Below are 8080 nucleotides of genomic sequence, written 5' to 3' on the forward strand. Positions count from 1 at the left end.
AATGCAGTTTAAATTAACCAAACTCGTCCAAAATCAAACCTAAATGTAAATGAGTAAAAATCGTAATGTCATCAACGTGTAAAAATTTTCAACTCCACTCAAAAACTAGTAAAATCAAATGCGGAAAACGTGCGGTCCTCGATTCATGTCACCGCACCAGGGCTGCCTACTCAGAGTTCGGCACCCCCAGTCTTCTCAGCACCAAGCTCACATGCATCACACACACCTAGTGAGTCTAAAGACTCAGCACACATGTACTAGGAATAACGAGTACATATACATGCACACAGCAGTGAAAAATATCATACACAATATAACTTTCGGGAACTAAAAACATGAACATAAACATCTCGTGTAAAATCTTGTCGTGTCAAAGCATATCATCTCATATCATCATATACGTAAACATTTTTTTAATTGAATTCAGTTCATTAATTGTGACTTTCGTATCAGCTCTATCGTAACAGCTCTATCGATGGATCCATATGCGTATAACCACGGTACCGGGCAGCGGGGACATCAGCGACAGCATTACCCGTCAACTGAGCCTTGGTCTCAGCTCATCATATCTCATGTCATTGTATACATATACATCGTCAATCACAACCAAATTTCATCCTTCAGAAATAACATCATATTCACCACTTAATAAAAACATGCATATACGTAACTTTTTCCTTAAAACCAAGCATGTAACGTATTTATCATAATTGCGTAAAAATCGTAAACATGATGCATAAACATTTTAAAATACCATAAATTTTTGCTCATGGCACTGCCATGACCAAAAACTCAACCTGGGTGCAAAATGACCAGTTTTGCCTCTAGAAACCCAAAAATTATCTTTTCAACCCTGGACCTCTAAAATTGACCTGAAGCTTACCAAACTCCTTAAAATATCACAAAACATATTTGAAATCATTTTTTGATGTAAACTTGAGCCCATTTTACAACATAACCGATTCGTTTTAAAACTTGCACGGGGTCCCAGTTTTAACCCGAATCGAACCGAAACTTAACCAAAACTTTCCCAACTTTTTATCATATCTTAAAAACACTATAATGGTCCTAAAATCTTAACCTCAGTCCTTTAAACCTACGGCTGATAGTCCAGAAAAATACTGAATTCTCGGCCCCTCCAAAAATAACCACCAAACCTAATACTCACCCTTCCAAATTTGCGACCTAGCCTTCCTTTAACGTAATCAACCATTAACCACTCACACCTAGCCTACCCTAGACTCCCGTGGACCCAAAGAACTCACGCCTACACTCCCATGCAAGGAGCACAGGTCACTCGATCGGTAATCACCCCAACTGCACCCACCGACAAATCTTCTACCCTATGCTCGAACGGCTTCGTGGATTGTCCCAGCCGTGACCTAGCCTTCCTGGTCCATGGCTCAGACCCACCAGGGTCTGGTCTAGGGCTCAGTTCGGCCTTTGCACCGCTGGACCAAGTTACACCACCGATCCTCCCACCTACGAACCAAAAACCCAAGAAAACCTGTTCGGCCCTTTCTCTACTCGCCAAAGCTTCATCTCCAGCCTACAAGCTCTTTCTTTCTTGGTAAAAACAATCCCTCATCGCACAGTACAGCCGTCGCCTTGCAGCAATTCAGAGAAAACGTGAGTAGGGAACAAATGATGCATGTATTTGAACAAAAACCAAAAATCTTCCCTGTGCATGGCTAGATCGAGATTTACGCACACATAAAACACACAACAACATGTATATGACGTAAATGATGCTGAAATAAGGGTACGGGGTGTGCTTTTGATGTTTGATGATAAAAAACGAGACGAGGGAGACGCCGGAGAAGATTTTCTTGCAAGAAAAAGTGAAAACCGAGGCACCTTGAGAAAATCCTTGCTGAAACCGAGAGAATTCTGAGTGGGAGGGGTGAGTGTCGGCTGTGGGAGTGTTAGGTTTAGGTTAAATGGTGCTTAGGAGCTTAATTAAAAATAAACAAATAGTTAATGGGCCCTCAATTATTTAAATAAAAGTTTAAAGAGGTTTTAAGCCCAATAAGCTTAAAAGTAGGCCCATTAAATTCAAACACGCTCCCGAAAAATATTTCGTGTTTGAAAATTTTGAAAATATTAGCCAAACTGTAACATATAGCAACAATAAATCAAAACTCCCACTCATAAGTAAGGTATAATAATACTTAAAGAAATAAAAATAACATAAACAATAAATAATAATTAAATAATATAAAACATAGATTCTTATCTTTTAATAACCTTATTATCATGCCAAGAGTTTCACCTTTTCATCTCATCTTTGGGAAGTTAGCTACTCATTATTCAAAGTGTAAAACTTTGAATATGAATTTAACATGCTAATTATATTTAAATGAAGAAATAAAGGAAAAACAAAGAGAGAAATATTATGAACTCAAATGTTTGTTCATAAAATGAGGGATATCTCAATACATTACAATGCACCCCTATTTATAGCCAAATTTGGGGAGACAACTACAATATAAAATATTATTTTTTACACATAATTCTTCATTGGTGTTCCAAAAAATTAATATTTTAATACACATCACTTTTGAAAATCTTCTCATCCGAATTTTCTTCTCCACATAAAACAAAATATGTAGATATCTAAGTTGTTTGAATTGTGGTATTTTTTTAACCATTTGACCAAGTAATTTGAGAGAAATTGTCAAAATGCTAGAGCATGGTAAAACTGTCACTTCTTTGGTAACTTTATTTGTTGCTTAATTTGATCCCACTTGTAAGAAGATTTTTATCTCATGCTTGCCACCAATGTTGTAGATATTAACATCAACTTTCTACAGGTCTAAGAATCATCTTAAGCACATTTGCAACGCCAAGGTTATTCTTGTTTTATCGAACCTGTAAAAAATAGTAAAAACTTATAATTACACAACAACTTATATTTTATACAATTTATTATAAAACATATAATATTTAAACATTTAATAAAACAAAAACTATATATTTATATTATAAAACATTTAATTAATATACAATTTTTTATCTTTATCACACTCCACAACCAGCTTATTGCTAGTCCCTAGCAATTTAATCTTTAATAGCAACACAAAACATATTGATTAATTTAAATAGAAATGTAATCAGAACTATCCAAGTGTTTAAATTAAATTTGAAAACTGTCAAAGTTATATCAAGATCATTATAATTATAATTTATGAAATAATCTGAACTGATCAATTCGAAGCTTATTTTCAGGTAGTTAAATGTACATGGCCTTCAGAAATTCCTAGTAAGAGTCTCAACTCCATATCCTCATAGATTAATAAGTGTTTCAATTTATGGGAATGATTTTTCTCAAGGAGTTGGAATACAGATAAATGCTCAGGAAAATGGTTTACAGAATGCAGACAGGCAAACGAGCCAAATTAATCAAAAGATAGGAAATCCATTGATTCAAAATCCAGTTGTTCTTATTATATATTTTTTCCTGATCTTTTTTTTTACATCATGGAATCAGACTAAGTTTATGCTTCTTGACCACATATTTATTTAATTTGTACAATGTACTTCTCTCTTTCTTTCTTTTTTTTTTCTTTTTTTATTTGTATTTTTATGAGAGATAAATGGGTCGCAGCATATAACTTAAAAATTACATAGATCTTCAACATCTATCTTTTTTTTTCTTTTTTCTTTTTTTTCAGGAAATATCAATTTTTTTTTTTCAAAATAAGAACTCAAGATCTAAACAATAGATAGTTTCTCTGATGATCAATAAAGGCTCAGAAGCTGTTTTCTCAATCCTCTCCACTCACTCACAAAATATGTGTGAGTTTAAAATTTTTAGGCACTCTTATCAGGTATATCTTAGGCCATATACATTAATAGCTGATTTTATCACAATGGTTAATCATTCAAAAAGATTTCATAAATCATATTTTTATAGTGATCAAAATATTAAAATTGACTTTTTTTTTCAAATAAAAATTTAAACATCCTTAGATAGATTATTACAATTTCTAATCTAAACCTTTCAAACATGTAATGTATGATATTTATGCAAAAATTACTAAGATACAAACAATAAACATGTTTTAATTTTAAAATAATTTTTTTAAAAATTTTTAAGTTTGTTCTCCCCCCAATCAGAATATGACATTGTCCATAATGTCAAAATAACTATTAATAAAGAGTACATAATGAAAGAGATATCACCTGGAATTTTATTGAAGATAACAAACTGAAACAAACGCAAACCAATCCACGATTTTTGAATCAATGATCCAACTTTCTTTTCTTACTGCTTGTTTGCGACCAATTGATATTTGTTATCATCGGATCATGCTTATGAACAAAAGCTTCCAAATCATCAATTAATTGGTCGGCAGTCGAAGCACAGATGAGCATCCGTCGTGAATTTTCTGAAATGAAATTCTGTTCCACAGCTTTATCAAGAAATGTCAACAAACTGTCATAATAATTATTGATATTCAACAAGCCCACAGGTTTATTATGGATATTAAGTTGTGCCCAAGAAACAGTGTAAAAAATTTCTTCTAATGTACCAAAACCACATGGTAATGCGATAAAAGCATCAGAATTTTCAATCATTTTGGTGATTCTTTCATACATAGAAGAAACTTTTAATTCCACCTCAATCGTAACACCTGTAATATTTCTTCAGCTAAAGCTGTAGGAATAATATCCAAAACCTGACTACCTCCAAGATGAGAAGATGTTGAAACAGATCCCATTAACCCAATATTACCTCCCCCATATACCAAATGAGTTTTTCTCTCAGCCAATATCTTTCCAAGATTATTCGCTGCTTCTACAAATACTTCATTTTTTCCAGGACTCGACCCACAAAATACACAAATATTTTTCAATGTTTGTGTAGAGGATCCAACTATGTTTTTACTTTCTTTTTGGTCTGCGAAAATAGAGAGATAGATGAGAGATTTTATAGGGGTAATATGTTATCATGACAAAACTATGGGTCATAGCTGTAAGCAGAATAAACAGTAAATCTCAATTGTGGAACTTCTCCTCCTAATCGGACCTTAGCTTCTATTACAAGACGAATATCTTCTGGAATTCTTTTTTTCATTACCAATCTCAATCTTTCACACCTACCTGCATAAATTTTTCTTAGAACATTTTCACAAACAGAGGGAAAATATTTACAAATTTTTGAGAGATTTTCATCCATTTTGAAAAGAAAAGAAACGATTTTTTTTTATTTTTGTATCAGCAATTGTGGGAAACTGATTTAACCGACTATGAGAGTCACGGAGTACCGTTATCCACCATTTAACCGGGAAAATAAAAAGATTAAGGAAACCTGAAATAAAAACAAATAAAATTAAATGCAACATAAAAATTTAGGGATCAGAAAGGGAAATAAACTCTTTTTGAAAGATTTCATTTTCTAAAAATAGTTTAAGCATTTGTCCATTTACTTTAAAAACATCACCATTTTTAGGATTTTCAATATCCACAACTCCAAAAGGATACACATGTTTTACAACATATGGGCATGTCCATCTTGATCATAATTTTCATAGGAATATGTGAAGTCGAGAATTATAAAGCAAAACTTTTTTACCAATCTCAAAAGATTTTTTAAGAATTGTTTTATCATGAAATGATTTGATTTTTGCTTTATAAATCCTTGAATTCTCATACGCATCATTTCTGAGTTCATCAAGTTCATTAAGTTGTAATTTGCGCAATTTGTTGCAATCATCCATGCTTGAATTAAAAGTTTTGATCGCCCAATAAGCTTTATGTTCCAATTCCACAGGCAAATTTCAATGTTTTCCATAAACCAACCTATAGGGAAACATATTCAATGATGTTTTAAAAGCTGTTCGATATGCCCAAAGTGCATCACTAAGTCGCAGAGACCAATCTTTTCTATTTGAGTTAACAGTTTTTTCCAAAATTTTCTTTATCTCCCTATTAGCTAATTCAACTTGTCCATTTGTTTGAGGATGATAAGGAGTAGTAACTTTGTAAGTAATACCATATTTTTTCATTAATGAAGAAAATGGTTTATTAACAAAGTGAGTTCTCCCATCACTTATCATGGCTCGAGGAATTCCAAATCTACTAAAAATATTTTCTTTCAAAAATTTGATGACGATTTCATGATCATTTCTTCGACATGGAATTGCCTCTATCCATTTCGGAAACATAATCAACTGCAACTAAAATATACAAGTATCCTAAACGATGGTGGAAAAGGTCCCATAAAATCAATTCCCCAACAGTCAAAGATTTCAATTTCAATGATAGGATTCAAAGGCGTCATATTTCTTTCTGAAATCGCACCCAATTTTTGACAATTTTCACAGATCTTGCAGATTTCGTGGGTGTCTTTAAACAAAGTGGGCAAATAAAATCCACACTGCAAGATTTTTGCAGCCGTTTTCTTTGAAGAAAAATGTCCTTCGCATGCTTCTGAATGACAAAATTTAATGACACTACTTACCTCATTGTCGGGTATGCAACGTCGAAAAATTTGATCTGGACAATACTTGAACAGATACGGATCATCCCAATAAAAGTTTTTTACCTCATTCAAAAAAATTTTTTTATCTTGGGAACTCCATTGCGATGGCATTTTTCCTGTCACAAAAAAATTTACTATGTTAGCAAACCAAGGTGTAGTAGTAACTGAAAATAGATGTTCATCGGGAAAATTATCGTTAATTGGTATCATTTCACAAGATGATCATGTTACTAGTCTCGATAAATGATCGGCTACGACAATCTCGGTTCCTTTTTTATCTTTGATCACAATGTCAAATTCTTGGAGCAACAAAATCCATCGTATCAGTCGTGGCTTTGCATCCTGTTTGGTCAACAAAAATCTAATAGCAGAATGATCAGTAAACACAATAGTCGTTGATCCAATCAAATAAGAACGAAATTTATCTAATTCAAATATTACAGCAAGTAGTTCTTTTTCAGTTGTGGAGTAATTCATTTGAGCATTGTTTAAATTTCTACTTGCATAATATATCACGTAAGGCTTACCGTTTCTTCTTTGACCCAGCACTGCACCGACTGCATAATCACTCGCATCGCACATGATTTCAAATGGTAAAGACCAATCAGGAGGTTGCATGATAGGAGCTGATGTTAAATGTCGAACGATTTTATCAAAAGCATTTTGACATTCTTGAGTCCACTCAAATGCAGTGTCTTTTGTTAAGAGGTTACAAATGGGTTTAGAGATTGAACTAAAGTCCTTTATAAACCTCCTATAAAATCCAGCATTTCCCAAAAATGAGCGAATTTCTTTAATGGTTTTTGGAGGGGGTAAATTGGCAATGACATCAACTTTGGCTTTATCAACTTCAATTCCATCAGATGACACGAAATGTCCCAAAAAGATCCCAGAAGTAATCATGTAATGACATTTTTTCCAATTTAAAATAAGACCTTTTTCCTCGCATCTTTTTAAAACTTTTTCCAAATTTTGAAGACAATTATCAAATGTATTCCCAAAAACAGTTAAATCATCCATGAAAATCTCCAAACAATTTTCAATCATGTCACTAAAAATGCTTAGCATACATCTTTGAAATGTTGCTGGGGCATTGCATAACCCAAATGGCATCCTTCTAAATGCAAATGTTCCAAAAGGACATGTGAATGTAGTTTTATCTTGATCTTCGAGTTCAATGGGAATTTGATAATAACCTGAATATCCATCAAGAAAATAGTAGTATGGATGACCTGCTACTCTTTCTAAAATTTGATCCAAAAATGGTAATGGAAAATGATCTTTTCTAGTGGCGTCATTTAATTTTCTATAATCAATACACATCCGCCAACTAGATGGGACTCGACTTGTTGACAATTCACCTTTTTCATTTTTTATCACTGTGATGCCAGATTTTTTTGGAACTACTTGTGTTGGGCTTACCCACTTACTATCAGAAATAGGGTAGATAATCCCAACATCAAGTAATTTGAGAACTTTAGTTTTCACAACATCTTTCATATGTGGATTTAATCTCCTTTAGTGGTTGTTGAGATGCTTTTGCATTTTCTTCTAAGTGAATTTTGTGAGTGTAAATTAGTGGATTAATGCCCT

The sequence above is a fragment of the Primulina tabacum genome, chromosome 14 (assembly GCF_025594145.1).
Source record: "Primulina tabacum isolate GXHZ01 chromosome 14, ASM2559414v2, whole genome shotgun sequence".
NCBI lineage: Eukaryota > Viridiplantae > Streptophyta > Magnoliopsida > Lamiales > Gesneriaceae > Primulina > Primulina tabacum.